Raw genomic sequence first — 14,585 nt, forward strand, 5'->3', positions numbered from 1 at the left:
CTACAAAGCAAATGACGGCCACACAGCCAATAACATTGGATGTTGCAGTTCTTTACTCTCTACGCTGGATTTCAGATACAAAATTGAATTTTTCCACCTCAACTATAAGTTAACCCATCAGTTTTTTTGGTAAGTTACCCACCAGTATACGTATCGTATAAGTTTTCATGTTAGTCATGAAGCTGCATACTCTTTGGGTCTAGCTTTCTCTTTGCAGACTGTATAAAATAAAGGATGGCAGATTCGAATGGGAACACCTCAAACCTTGTTCTTCCAAAGGAATTTGGATTGGTTGGCAGACAGTGGGGAGCTTTGGAAGGCTTTTAAGCAGGGGAGAGGCATAATCCGAGTTGTGTTTTATTTTTTATTTTATTTTTTTTAAAGATTTCATGTATTTATTTGAGAGAGAGAAAGAGTGTGAGAGAGAGCATGAGTGGGGAGGGAGGGGCAGAGGGAGAGGGAGAAACAGGTTCCCTACTGAGCAGGGAGCCCGATGCAGAGCCAGATGCAGGGCCCGATTCCAGGACCCCAGGACCATGACCCGAGCCAAAGACAGACGCTTAACCAACTGAACCATCCAGGTGCCCCAAAGTTGTGTTTTAGAAATATATTCTGGAGCCCTGAGGAGGGCAGATAGGACAGGAGAGGGCAACCAGAGGCAGAGCGATCCCCAGAAACTGTTGCTGGAATCCAGGTGACAAATACTTGTGGCCTGAACTAAGGCAGTAAAGTGGAGATGGAGGGAATTGGGTGAACATAACTGACTTAAGGAGGTTGAGTTAATATTGATTGGATGTGGGGAATGAGGAAGTGGTCTAGCATGATTTCTCAGGTTTTAGGCTTGGGCAACTGGAGAGAAGGGGGTTGTCTGGCACCTAGCGGGCACTCATTACATTTGTTGAATGTTGAATAGATTTAGGGATAGGAAATAACATGAAAATGAGGAGGATCAGATTGTAATGAAGTGTCATACCGTTTTGGGAAGTTTAATTTGAGTTACTGCTGTGATACCCCCTAAGCACCCTATGCTTTTCTTTCACAGTCCCCATCGGTATGTAATGATATATTTATTTGTGGGAATATATATTTAATGTCTATTTTTCCTGCTAAGACTATAAGTTCTAAGATTACAAATATCATGTCTACTTTTCTCACCTCTACTGTCTCCAATAACTTGATAGGACCTAGCACATAGTCGGGACTCTGTTTTTGGAATGTATGGGTGAAGCCAGGTGGAAGATGTCCAGCAGGTACTTGGATCTGAGGAGCTAGATCTCAGGAGTGATCTGGACTGAAGACAGAGATTTGTAAGTCATTAGCACTCAGATAAGGGTTGAAGCCAGTAATGACTGAGGATGGGTACAGTGAGGAGAGAAGAAAGGCCAGGATAGAACTCTTAAAGATACTGACTTTATTTATTTATTTATTTTAAAGGATTTATTTATTTATTTGACAGAGAGAGACAGCCAGCAAGAGAGGGAACACAAGCAGGGGGAGTGGGAGAGGAAGAAGCAGGCTCCTAGTGGAGAAGTCTGATGTGGGGCTCGATCCCAGAACGCTGGGATCACGCCTGAGCCAAAGGCAGACACTTAATGACTGCACCACCCAGGCGCCCCAAGATACTGACTTTAAAAACTTGGTAGAGAAAGGGGAGCCAGCAAAAGACAAAGTGAATGAATAGGAATAGAAGCAGAAAAAGAGCTGGGAAGGGTGATTTCATAAGAGCCAAGGGGGGAGAGTTGTAAAAGGGTGCTGATACCAGTTCCAGTGTGGGTGGAGGGCGTTTCCCACATATCCAAACCAATTCTTCAGACACTAGCTGGGTGTCCTACAATTCAGCTCAATTCTGACACTAACTACCTGGAGGTAGCATCAGATTCCGTAGGGTAAGGGTTCAGTCACACAAGACTGCCCCACTTGAGATGCTGAGCGTAAGTCCAGCTTGTCACCTGTGCTCTGACCAACTGGCTACAAATCACAGGATCCCACAAATCGCTCCTTGGGTTTCATTAATTTTCTAGAGCTGCTCACAGACCTCAGGAGATTACCAATTTATTACAAAGGATATGAGTCAACAGCCAGATGAAGAGATACATAAGGCAAGGTATGTGGGAAGGGGCTTGGAGCTACCATGCCCTCTCCGGATCCTTCCTGAATCTAATCTACAAGTGTTCACCAACCTGGAAGCTCTCTGAACCTTGCCCTTTTGGGTTTTATGGCGGCTTTATTACATAGGCACAACAGATTAAATCGTTGGCCATTGGTGATTTAACTGTCTCTAGCCCCTCTCTCCCCCTGAGGTCTGGTGGTGGGACTGAAAATTCTAACTTCTGTTCCTGGTTGGTTCCCCTGGCAGCCAATGAAGTGCTTTCTAAAAGTCACCTCATTAGCATAAGCCCGGTAGTGGTAGAAAGGGGCTCGTTAGGAATAACAATACCTCATTTTACCTTCATGGCTCTGAAGCGAGGACAAAAGGCCAGACATTATAAGGAAAGATGCTCCCATAGCTCTTTTTTTTTTTTTTTTAAGATTTTATTTATTTATTTGTCAGAGAGAGCTCACAAGCAGGGGGAGCAGCAGGCAGAGGGAGAAGCAGGCTCCCCGCTGAGCAAGGAGCCGGATCTGGGACTCAACTAAAATTAGCTGGCCTCCTTCCTCCTTACTCACTCCAGCAGGGGTTTTATATTTTACCATTCCAACTTAAATCAGAGGGTGGGGGCCGAAGGGCATGGGAAATGCTCTGGTTGGCCAGGGCCCCTCTTTTCTTTCTGCTGTTCATTTCGGTTATAACAGATCTGGTTCTCTCCCTGAGCGAGGAGGATACTGGTGAGAATTGCGAGCTTGGCCCGAGGTGTGGAGTGGCCCCGGCTCTCACCACAAGAGGGAGATGTTGTGCAAGCAGTGCAGAAGGTGGTGTGTGTGTGTGTGTGTGTGTGGTTGGGGACGGGGAGGAGATAAGGTCTGTGTAGAGAGAGTTCTTGATAATGATTTTTTAGTTTCTCAAAAGATCTTGCAATTGTGATTCCTGAAAGAAATTTCATCACCATTGTTTTTTTCTGCTTTTTACATCTTCACTCCTTTCGATTTTGGGAAAATATTGTTTAAAAGTTGGGGGTGAGGGACACCTGGGTGGCTCGGTCAGTTGAGCCTTTGGCTCGGGTCATGGTCCCACGGTCCTGGGATCGAGTTCTGCATCAGGCTCCGTGCTCAGCGGGGAACCCGCTTCTCCCTCTGCCTGCCGCTCCCCCTGCTTGTGCTCTCTCTCTCTGACAAATAAATAAATAAAATATTTTTTTAAAAGTTGGGGGTGATTTTATCCTTCCAAATAAGATCCCGTGAGTATGCCCTATAAATTGAGATTCTTGACAACGGGGAAAATCATCTCTCATAGTTCGTGAAACTGTGGGTAAGCAAAAGGAGCCTTCTCTAATTAAGTCATGAGAATTGTGTTGCTGAAGCTTGGTAGTCTAGTTTGGGTTCTGCCCTAACCCGACCCCGCCAAGGCCACCCCCTCTCCCATGGCCAGCAAGCACTTTGCAGTGGGAGTGGTGAAAGAAATTTTTTCTTTCTTCTTTCTTTTTCCTTCTTTTTTTCTTTCTTTTCTTTCTTTCTTTCTTTTCTTTCTTTCTTTCTTATTTATTTATTTATTTATTTGAGAGATAGAGAAAGAGGACAAGAAGGGAGAGGGGCAGAGGGAGAGGGAGAAGCAGGCTCCCATTGAGCAAGGAGCCTGATGCTGGGCCAGGGCCATGGGATCATGACCCAAGCAAAAGGCAGATGCTTAACCAACTGAGCCACCCAGACCCCCCCACCCCCATGTACTGATTATAGACTTGCTCTTAGGATCAGTGACTAGACTGATAGGAGTCAATAGACAAACCAGGTCTGAAGATTTGAAAGGAGGGAATACAGGCTACTCCTTATTTTGCCATGCACTATATTGCAGGGAGGTGGGTCCTTTGCTTGAGACTGAAGAAAGTCAGGATGAATTAGCATTGTCCAGCATGGTGATAAAGAGCTGGTAGAAATGATGAAGGATGTTGCAACACATGGAGTTTGACATCTGAATGCACCAGACAGTTTGAGTTCTCATGGTGAAATTTCCTTCTGTTAAAGCCTGGAGGAAGTGGTAGGGCTCATAGAGAAAGGCCTAGAATGGCACTGATAAAACAACAACAACCAAAATAATGCTAATAATATCTTATAATTTTGTAGTGTTTTATGTGTGTTAACTCCTTTAACTTTCTCAACAAATCACAGAGATGTCCTTTTCCCATTTTGAAGATGAGCACCCAGGTACAGAGAGGTTAATTCACTTACCCAAGGCCACACAACAAGTAAATGATAAATAAAGCCTGAATTTGAACCCAGGTAATCTGGCCTCAGAATCCAGGCTCAGGACTTTGCTATCCACAAAATTAGGGTTGGGGGCAGGGAAACTCATCAGAGAGATTCTTGGAAAGGAAGAAAAGGAAAAGTAGGGAGGAATTAGCCAGTTCGTCTCACTGTTACCAACTAACAGGCTCCCAAAAAAGTGTTCTGGCAGATGGAATATATTCTGCACTGTTGCTGAAGGGGAAAATCGTGGAAGCCTGGAACATCTCCAGGTTTGGATGTGAGAGTGTTTGGCACACAGCAAGCACGATGCTGGGTAGGGAAGCCCAGTTTAGCAGGGAGCCTGACATTGAGGATCGCCAGTCTTCCCTCCTCATACCTGTGTGAGGTTTTATGATTGCTCTACTGAGGGATAGATGATGAGTATCACGGCTAATTTCCTTTGGGTTTCCTGGTTGTAGAGAAACCAATCAGGGGCAGCAGTTGATATATTATGATACACCATTATATATATATATATATATATATGAATGATTATTTTAAATCATATTATATATGATTTATATCTCTCATACCCAAGGCAGTGGCTAGGGACCCTGTATTTGCCCCAGATTCCAAGACAACCAGAGAGGTCAATTCATGGGGCTCCAAAGGGGCCCTGTCACTGAGACCTGGGCTGGAGGGTGGGATCTGGATACTGATAATGGGGAGGGAGGAACAAAGCAGGGATACCCTCGTGGGTTCTTAGGTGGAGATTAAACCATCTTTACTTCGTCTTGGAGCCCCTGGACATGTCCCACTTCCCTATACCCTTTTATACCTTTGTTTCCTCTTCCCCTAGCTTCTCCCTTTTTTCCTTGTACTTACAATGCCTCATCCACAAATATAAATAATATTCCCTGGGAGAAGAGCTCACTCTAAATGGAGAGAGGATAAAGGAAATCTCAGGCTGGGAAATGGTAGATAAAGTGTAGGTAGTCTCAGGGCCAAGTCTCCAAGACAGAACAGGCCAATGACTGCACTGTTGGTAAAGAAAAGGCTCTGTAGGTGTTTCCTACAGAGTCATGTTTGGACTCAAGCATCTCCAGCCCAGGGAGGTAGATCAGTGACCACTTACTAAGCAGAACCCAGCCCTCAGTGTTGCTCATCTCCCTGAGACTTCTCCCAGGCTTTCCCTTTTCTCCTTCCAGTCTCCTTCAGGTTGTTCCCCATCCTTGCCAGCACTTACTATTTCCTGTCTTTTTTGGCTCTGTATATATGTTGACTGTGTATGTAGGTTTGTTTCTGGGCTCTTGATTCTGTTCCCTTGGTCTATGTGTGTGTGTTTATGCTAGTAACATACCTCTTTGATTACTATAGCTTTGTAGTAGAGTTTGAAATCAGGAAGTGTGATGCCTCCTGCTTTGTTCTTTCTCAGTATTAAATTGGCTATTTAGGGTCTCTTGTGCTTCCTTAAGAATGTTAGGATTGTTTTTTCTACTTCTGTGAAAAACGCCATTGGAATTTTTATAGGGATTGCATTTGATCTAAGATAGCTTTGGGTAGTATGGGCATTTCAACAATATGAATTCTTTTTTAAAAACATTTATTGATTTAAGTAATCTCTACACCCAATGTGGGGCTTGAACTCCTGACCCAGAAACCAAGAGTTGCATGCTCTTCAAACTGAGCCCCAACAAAATTAATTCTTCTGATCCATGAATGTGGGATATCTTTCCATTTATTTGTGTATTGTACTATTTCTTTCATCAAAGTCTTACATTGTACAGATCTTTCACCTCTTTGGTTAAATGTATTCCTAAGTATTTTGTTGTTTTTGATGCTATTGTAAATGGGTTTGCTTTCTTTATTTCTTTTTTAGGTAGCTCGTTTTTAGTGTATTGAAATGCAACTGATTTTTGTAGGTTGATTTTTTTATGCTGCGGTTTTACTGAATTTGTTTATTAGTTCCAGTGGTTTCTTGCACTCTAGGATTTTCTCTCTTTCTTTTTTTCCCCCTTAGCCTTGAACGCACCCCTAGGATTTTCTGTGTATGTTGAACCATCCTTGCGTCTCAGAGATTGGAAACTGGAAATCATCCTAGGGCTCCCCCATCCAATCACTAGGTCCTAGGGCATCTGCCTCTTGTATATTTCTAATTGCTCCCTTCTTCCTCGCCTCCTCATACCCACTGCACGGTCAACTCTTTCACCTCCTGCACGTCTTTGTTCAGGTGTTGCTTTCTCAGTGAGGCCTACTCCGACAACTATATTTAATGCTGTAAACTATCCTCCCTCTAGCCCTCTTGATCCCCCCTTTTCTGGTCTTTTTCTGTTTTGCAAAGTGCATATCCTCTTCTGACATATTTATTTCATCTATTTATTTTACTTTTTAAAAAGTTGTATTAAGATATAATTCACATATACAATTCACACATTTAAAGCTTACAATTTAGTCACTCTTAATATATTCACAGAGTTGTGATCATCACCAAAATCAATTTTAGAATATTCTTATTACCCTAAAATCCCCTTACTCTTTAGCAGTCACCTCCCATTTTCGCCCAACTCCTTCAACCCAATCCTAGGCAACTACGCACCTACTCTTTGTCTCTGTAGATTTGCCTATTCTGGAAATTTCTTATAAATTGAATCATACGATACGTGGTCTTTTGCAACTGACTTCTTTCACTGAGCATAATGTTTTCAAGGTGCCAAAGCAATGCACCATTTTGCATTTTCACCAGCACTGAATGAGGGGTGAGCACCTAATGCAGTGTCTGGCACACAGTGGGTGGTCAATAAATGTTTATTAAATGTATGGATGAAAAAATGTAGGACACAATCTACATTGCTTAGCATGCCATCCAACGGGTTTCCTGATCAGGTCCCTATCCATTTTTCCAGCATCATCTCTTGCTACTCCATGGCCTCTAGCCTTACAGACCTCTCTGCCTTCTCACATCCTGTCCCTGCTGCCTGAGGTATACTTCTCGTCCTTCTGCTTAGTGCTGAGTTCTGTTCACCTCTGACACTACTGTGCCCTTACACCTTTGGCGTAATAGGTGCTTTCTCTTGCTGTCCTCTCCACATTTTGTTAATAATTTATTTCTATTTCTATTTCCCCTACTAGTTCTGTGAGCTTCTTAAGGATTGGCACTGTTCTACTCATCTTCGTGTCCTCCGCACTTACCCAGGGCTTGGCACAGAGTTGCTATTTAATAAATGTCTATTTCAGTGAACAAGTAGAGAAAATAGCAAGAGCAAAACCCCAGAGGGAGAAATACACTGGCAGGTTTGAGAAACTGCGTTTTCCAATTTGTGTTAAAAAACAAAACCCAACTGAGTAAATTTGAGGATCTAATTGACTCTGTTAAATGATTCATGAATGGGGAGTATCCTATCTAGCAAGGAGAGGGGAGCTTGGAAAAAGAAAGGTTTTTGAAGGCACAGAGAGGGCATTTTAAAAAAAAGGAATTTGTTAGCAAGGAATGCATTCTTTAGGCAAGGTTGCACTCCTAAGGGAGAAAGGATCTATGGGGGATTATCTCCTAGTGTTGACCAGGAAATTCCATTTTGGCTGGTTAAAGGTTACATTCCTGGGGAGGTTGAAACTGTAGTTAGCTTAGGTATTAAATCATGGTTCACTGACACAGGGCCTTAACATAAGTGACTCCATTTGGGGCCTGTGGTTTTCTTTTTAACATTCCCCCCCTTCTGATCAGACCCTCAGTTTAAGTGAGAGATGTGATAAAAAAAATTTTTTTTTGAGATGTCATAAAAACTTAAGGCGTCAGCGTCACTCCCAGCTCCTATTCTGTAGTTTTTGCAGCTGTTAAACAACATTCAACGAGTAAATTTGAAGATCTAATCGGCTTTATTAAGTGATTCATGAATCAGGCATCATCCCATCTAGCAAGTAGGGGGGAGCTCAGAGGAGCTGTACAAAATGGAAGGTTTTTATGGGAAGGAGGGTGGGGCAAGAAAGTTATTAGCAAAAGAAAAGAATTATTCTAGGCAAGATTGCTTTCCCTTAGGGGGAAGAGTAGGGGGTCTTACCAGGAAGGTCATCCCATCTTCCTTTGGAGGGTGGAGAGGGCGCTTGTGGCAGACTCCTAGGTGCTGATCAGAAAATTCCTGATTAAGACTGTTTTTCTGGAGGAGGTTGAAACTGCAGTTAAATTAGGTATTAAGCCCCAGTATGGGGCCTTGACCTAAATGACACCATTTTGGGTCTGTGGTTTTCTTTTTAACACAGCTTTTGTTGATCCTTTGTTTGGTATTCACAGGTCATGACTTTTTTTTTGCTTATCTCTGAGATAGCCGCAGGTTACAACTTCATGTTCACAGTTTTTTTTTTTTAAAGAATTTATTTATTTATTTGACAGAGACAGAGACAGCCAGCGAGAGAGGGAACACAAGCAGGGGGAGTGGGAGAGGAAGAAGCAGGCTCACAGCAGAGGAGCCTGATGTGGGGCTCGATCCCAGAACGCCGGGATCACTCCCTGAGCTGAAGGCAGACGCTTAACCACTGTGCCACCCAGGCGCCCCATGTTCACAGTTTTTGAGTTGGTCATCCTCTTTGTTCTTTTTCTGATGTTCCAGTCTCAGGGAGATCATTTGCTTGTTGGTTAGTGGATACGAACATGCATGTAAAACTTTTGAGAGGATACAACACACCAGGGAAATTATTATGATGATTATAAGGAAGATAATTCCCAGTGTTTGAAGTGCACTTCAAAGCCATGGTCCTCAAGACCCAAACCAATCAAAATCAAATAAGTCAAACAAAGACCTTATGGAAGGAGTCACTTTTTAAAGCCAAGTGGCCTATTCAGTGATTTTATGTAATTGAGTTTTAACTTCCCCGAGGTGTTAATCTAGGTATAGCACGTGGGTTGGCCACAGCAGAGACACCTTGTTCAGCTAACATCAAGGGCTATTCTATTATGAAGAACAACTTTGACCAGACAGTCTAGGGATTCTTGTTGGGCAGCTATTATTTTAGCAAAATTCTGGAATATTTTCAAGAGTTAAGGAGAGGTTTCTGATCATATTCTCATTTACTTTTACTCCTAACCAGGGAAATCTGACTCTGCCAAAGGAAGTAAATCCTGAGTCGTGAATGCCCCCTGGTAGGTTTTTTCTCATCTGACAATGTCAATCCAGGGAAACCAACCAGTGAGATGTCTTCTTTCACTTGTGAAAAATCAGGGACACAGTTAGATACCCTAAGAGGCATTGCCCAGCGGTGTGCCAGCTGTCTAGCTATTTGTAGACCCAAGGAGAATGGCAATGACCACAGACAAAGGCAAACCCTGACAAGGCACAAACCAATTCCAGTAAGGTAGCACTGTTGATGGACAGATAGGAGATTTTGATGACAAATCCAGTAGTCTGAAAGGTGAAGGTTTCCACTCCTAGCCATGGCCCAGGAGATGTGGATGATGGTGTTACCTTTCCAGGCCAGCACCAGAGTAAGGGAAAGAAAGGGAAGAAGAAACGGTTTCATATTTAATTGAAGTATGAAGTCTTGATCTGGCATCTTGGAAGGAAGCAGGCTACCTTGATGTCAACTTCTTCTCTTCCTAGTCACTTTGGTTTGGAAGTCTCCAGTGCTTGTGTAGGACCAGATGTCAGGTGGGGCCTTCTTCAGCTGTGAGATGCATATCCAAGGTTTAAGTTCCTGAAGTCCGGCTGCCCTTTAGGTAGTGAAGAAGACCTGGTGAAGTCCCTTCCAAGGAGATTCAAAGGCAGTCTTTGCTCTTATCTGTTCCAAATCAGAAGGATGGGAGAAAATTGGAAGCATTAGTTTGGAGAGTTATAGCCAGATTTCTAAGGAGACTAGAAGAGTTGAGGATCCAGTCCAATTTGCAGGTATTTAACAGAACCTCAAAGACAATTAACCAGGTTAGAATCTAATATAGACAAAGATGTAAATATAGTTTCCTCTCTCCAAAACTGCCTTCATTTTTTAGAGTAAAACTAACTTGTTTGCATAAAACTTTACCTGATTCTTTATATAAGTGCAGTAAGAATGAATAGTGATCGACCACATAAGCTCTTTGTAAAACTGCTTTGCTGGAACCTTGTAAACAAGGTACCAGGTTGATTTTTGTGCAAGGGGCTTTATTGACTTTGTAAAGTCAGCCTCCATTGCTTAAAACTGTCTGGTCTTGGGGCACCTGGGTGGCTCAATTAGTTAAGCATCCAACTCTTGATTTCAGCTGACTTATTTCCCTTAGCATAATACCCTCTAGTTCTATCTACATCATTGTAAATGACAAGATTTCATTCTTTTTGATGGCTGAGTAATATTCTATTGTGTATATATATGTGTGTGTGTGTGTGTGTGCGCGCGCGCCACATCTTCTTTATCCATTCCTCTGTTGATGGACATCTGGACTCTTTCCGTATTTGGGCTATTGTGGACATTGCTGCTATAACCAAATCCTAGCTTCGTACCAGTGTGCTCTTGATATTAAAACTCAGTCTTAAATAAATTCATTTTAATATTAGCCAGCGTGACCACACATTAAAATTCATTTTCAAAGATTCCTTTTCCACAAAACTTTTACAACTTTCTTTTTTACAAAGTAAAAATAAATAAATAAAAAGTTTTACAACTTTGTTTTTTCATTTAGATATTGTCCTAAGTTTTCCCTCCTTAAATAACCAGCATCCCATCTAGCAGATAGTGAGGGAGCTCCGCTGAGCTTCACTAAAGGAAAGGTTTTAAAAGGCAGAGAGGGCATTCCATAAAGAGAAATTTGTTATCAAAAGGAATGTATTACTTAGGTAACATTGCCTTTCTAAGGAAGAATGCATCTGTCAGGGGATTACTTCCAGGAAATCCAGTTTGGCTGGTTAAAGATTACATTCCTGGGGGTGGAGGGTTGAAACTGCAGGTCAGGTAGGGTTTTGGTTTACTGATATGGAGCTTTAATGTAAGTGACTCCATTTTGGGCGTGTAGTTTTCTTTTTAACAGTGAGTTGGACTCTAGGTACAGGGCCTAAAATCATCTGGTGAGGGGTGTATAATTTGTCTGGTGGGCCACTGGGGACTGCTGAAGGGGAATAAGATGACTGAGGCTGGGCCTGAGAAAAATTAACCCAGCAGTGGTGTGTAGAATGAACTGGAAGGTGGGAGACAGATTAGGAGGCTTTAGGCCAGGTGAAAAGAGTGAAGGTAAAATCCAAGGTAGAGTGTCAGGAAGGGCAGAGGAGTGAGAAATAGTACTAAAGAATGTGTAGGATTTGGTTTCCTTTCCAACCAGGGCCTGGCCGAATGGCTTCCACAAAGAAGGGCTGTTGTGCCATCAACGCAGTAGTAACCGGAGAACACACCAGTGACCTTCACTAGCACGCCCATGGAGTGGGTTTCAAGAAGCATGTCCCTTGGGCTCTCAAAGAGATCCTGAAATTTGCCATGAAGGCAATGGGAACTCCCAATGTGTGGACACCAGACTCAACAAAGCTGTCTGGGCCAAAGGAATAAGGAGGAATGTTCCATACCGTATCCATGTGCAGTTGTCCAGAAAACGTAACAAGGATGAAGATTCACCAAACAAGCTCTCTATGTTGGTTGCCTATGTACCTGTCACCACTTTAAAAAATGTACAGACAGTTAATGTGGATGGGAACTAACCAACCACTAATCATCAAATAAAGGTATAAAACTGCCACACACACACACACACACACACACACACACGAATCTGTATGGTTTGGAGAGTGACTGAGTATGAGTGAAGAGTGAGGAAGATGGAAGAGCCAAAGACTGGGGAGATTTGCAGCCCCATGCCTGGCAGAGTGGTCAGGTTCAGTCGTGGAGTCTTGGCTTATTATACTTGCTTCTAAGTGGACGAAGATACTTTCTAACTATCTACAGAGAAGGAAAAAGCCTGTAGAAACACTTGCTATGTATTATAATTACAACCTTCAAGAAAAACAAAAATAATGCAGGGAATACAGCTGTGACATATAATTGTAGTCAATCAGTTGGGTGCAGTGGCATTGTTTTTCGATTGTGCTAAAAACAGACAGGCTCTTCCAGAAGTGGTAATTGTTTATTCATACTGGCCCAAAGCCCTGAAGTAGGTGCTGTGTCACTTATAAAGATGAATCGCTCACAGAACTGTGCCAGGGGTATCAGTCCAGTTGGAGAGATGCGTTACATGGGAGAGGTATGAATAGATGTTATGGGAGAGCAGATCTATTGATGACTCAGAGAAAGCTTTATGATGGAGGAGGTGTGAGTTGCTGAGCCTTGCAGGACAAGGGAGTATTTCACACGCAGAGATGAGCATCAAGGGCATTTAGGGCAAAGGGAATGGTAAGAGCATAGACCTGGAGCATGGAAAGAGCAGAGCACAACTAAAGGGAGAGCAGCAAGCTCTTTGGTTTGGTTGGAACATAGGTTGTATGAGTGGGAGGAAGGGGAGGTAAGTTTGAGGCCTAATCATGGAGGGCCTTGTACACCCAACTAAAGTTTTGGATTTAGATTATTTTTAGTAGGTTCAATGCTTTTCAGGTAGTAGCATCAGCAGAGCTGTGCTTTGGGAAAATTAAGCAGACAGCACCATGTGGATGAGAGGGGAAGGAAGGAACTGACACTGTGGGGATAGTGAGGCGGCTTCTGTGATAGGCCAAGCAAGAGGCGCTGAGTGTTGAAGCCTTGAACAACGGATGTGGCCATGGGAATGAAGAGGAGGGGACAGGCGCTCCAGACACAACAGAGCCTGACTCTATAGCCTCGTCTTCTCAAAGAATGCATGTGGCAAGGAGGAGGAAGTGTCAGAGCATTAAGACTAAAATGTAATACAAATAGAAATTGGGAATGCTAGAGGAGAAGCACTTTTAGGAGAGAAGATGATGGGTTCTGTGTTGGGTATATTGAGTATCTGGCTAAGCATCTGGCTGGAGAGTACCTCAGGGAATTAGAAGTACGGGACAGAGCCTCAGAAAATGGTCAGGTTGGGGATATAGATCTGGGCCTTAAGAGGGGATGAAATTGCCAAGGAGAGAGTGATGAACAGGCAGAAAGGATTCTGGGACAGAACATTGGGGAATCTTTGCATTGAGGGTGTAGGAAGGAGAGGGGGAGAAGACGAGGAGGAAGGGAAGGGGCGCTGTAATGGAAGCAGGAGAACCAGGAGAGGGAAGTATCTCGGAAGTCAAGGGAGGAATGTATTCTGGGAATTGGGTGGTCAAGGTGGAGCAGGTGATGGCTTCTGACTGTGAGAGCAGGGAACTTAGGTGGGAAAGGTAGGCCAGGGCCAGACCATGGGAAGTCTTCTAGGGGAGAGATAGTATGGCATGGTGACTTGATCCTGTTTCTACTACTCACTATCTGTTTGACTTTGGACAATTCACTTCGTTTTTGCCTTAATTTGTGCCTCAATGTCCTTATCTGAAAAGTAGGCATAATGATTGCACATACTTCATGAGTTTGTGTGTGTGTGTTTTGAGCAGTGCCTGGCACAAGGTAAGTTCTAAATTACTGTTCACTATTATAATTATGTGCCAAGCTGAGGAGTTTTGACCTTATCTGTGGGTGACAGGAAGCCATGGACAGGCTCCGACAAGGGCATGACATGGTCTGAAAACAATCTCCTCCTTCACCCAAGACCCAGTTGGAACTTGAGAACCAGATAAAATTACTAGAAAAAAGAAAGTGCTAACTATTGCAGTGATATCTGAGAAGGAGGCGAGATAAAAGGCCTTGGGGATTGTCTGCTGGTCCTTGGTGAGCTCTGAGTTTCCAGAGGGGGATGGGAATGGGAGGTGGAGTACAAGGGGTTGGGGAACGCACGGGCAGGGAGACAATAGAGGACCTGTGTATATGCTCTCTGAATATTTTGACCATGTGGGGTAAGAGAGGATGGTCATTTCGAGGATGGCAGGGTAGCATGGTCTCAGGGAGGAGGAAAGACAAAAGAGGCAGCCCAGAGGACAGACAATATAGAGACATTTAGAGCAGGGATGTCCTCAGCAGATGTGGCAGCCCCCGAAATGAGAGGCAAGATGTGGGTATGAATTAGACCGTGCAGGTCATTGGTTTGGACGTGAGAAGGATGCGCTTGAGCTGGTCTGGATTTTGGCAGGGAGGCGAGTGGTGAGTTCATCCATGGAAGGAGAGCCCGATGAACATGAGGCTGGGAGACTGAGAAGGTTGGAGAAGATTTGGAACCGGTGTTATTGGGAACACACGAGGGAGGGGTCAGATGGGGGCATGCAGAAGGTCTGCCTGTGTCGGTGAAGTCTAGCCGA

The 14,585-nt window shown here is 43.6% G+C and overlaps 1 protein-coding gene and 1 pseudogene across 2 annotated transcripts in view; both read left to right on the plus strand.

Moving 5' to 3' along the window:
* HSD17B6 (hydroxysteroid 17-beta dehydrogenase 6) overlaps positions 1–14,585 on the plus strand; it is a 56,814-nt gene that overhangs the window by 28,689 nt on the left and 13,540 nt on the right. The gene's annotated exons all lie outside the window — the stretch shown is intronic.
* On the plus strand, positions 11,153–12,674 carry LOC121104383 (annotated as a pseudogene).

The sequence above is a fragment of the Ursus maritimus genome, unplaced genomic scaffold (assembly GCF_017311325.1).
Source record: "Ursus maritimus isolate PB19 unplaced genomic scaffold, ASM1731132v1 scaffold_21, whole genome shotgun sequence".
Lineage (NCBI taxonomy): Eukaryota > Metazoa > Chordata > Mammalia > Carnivora > Ursidae > Ursus > Ursus maritimus.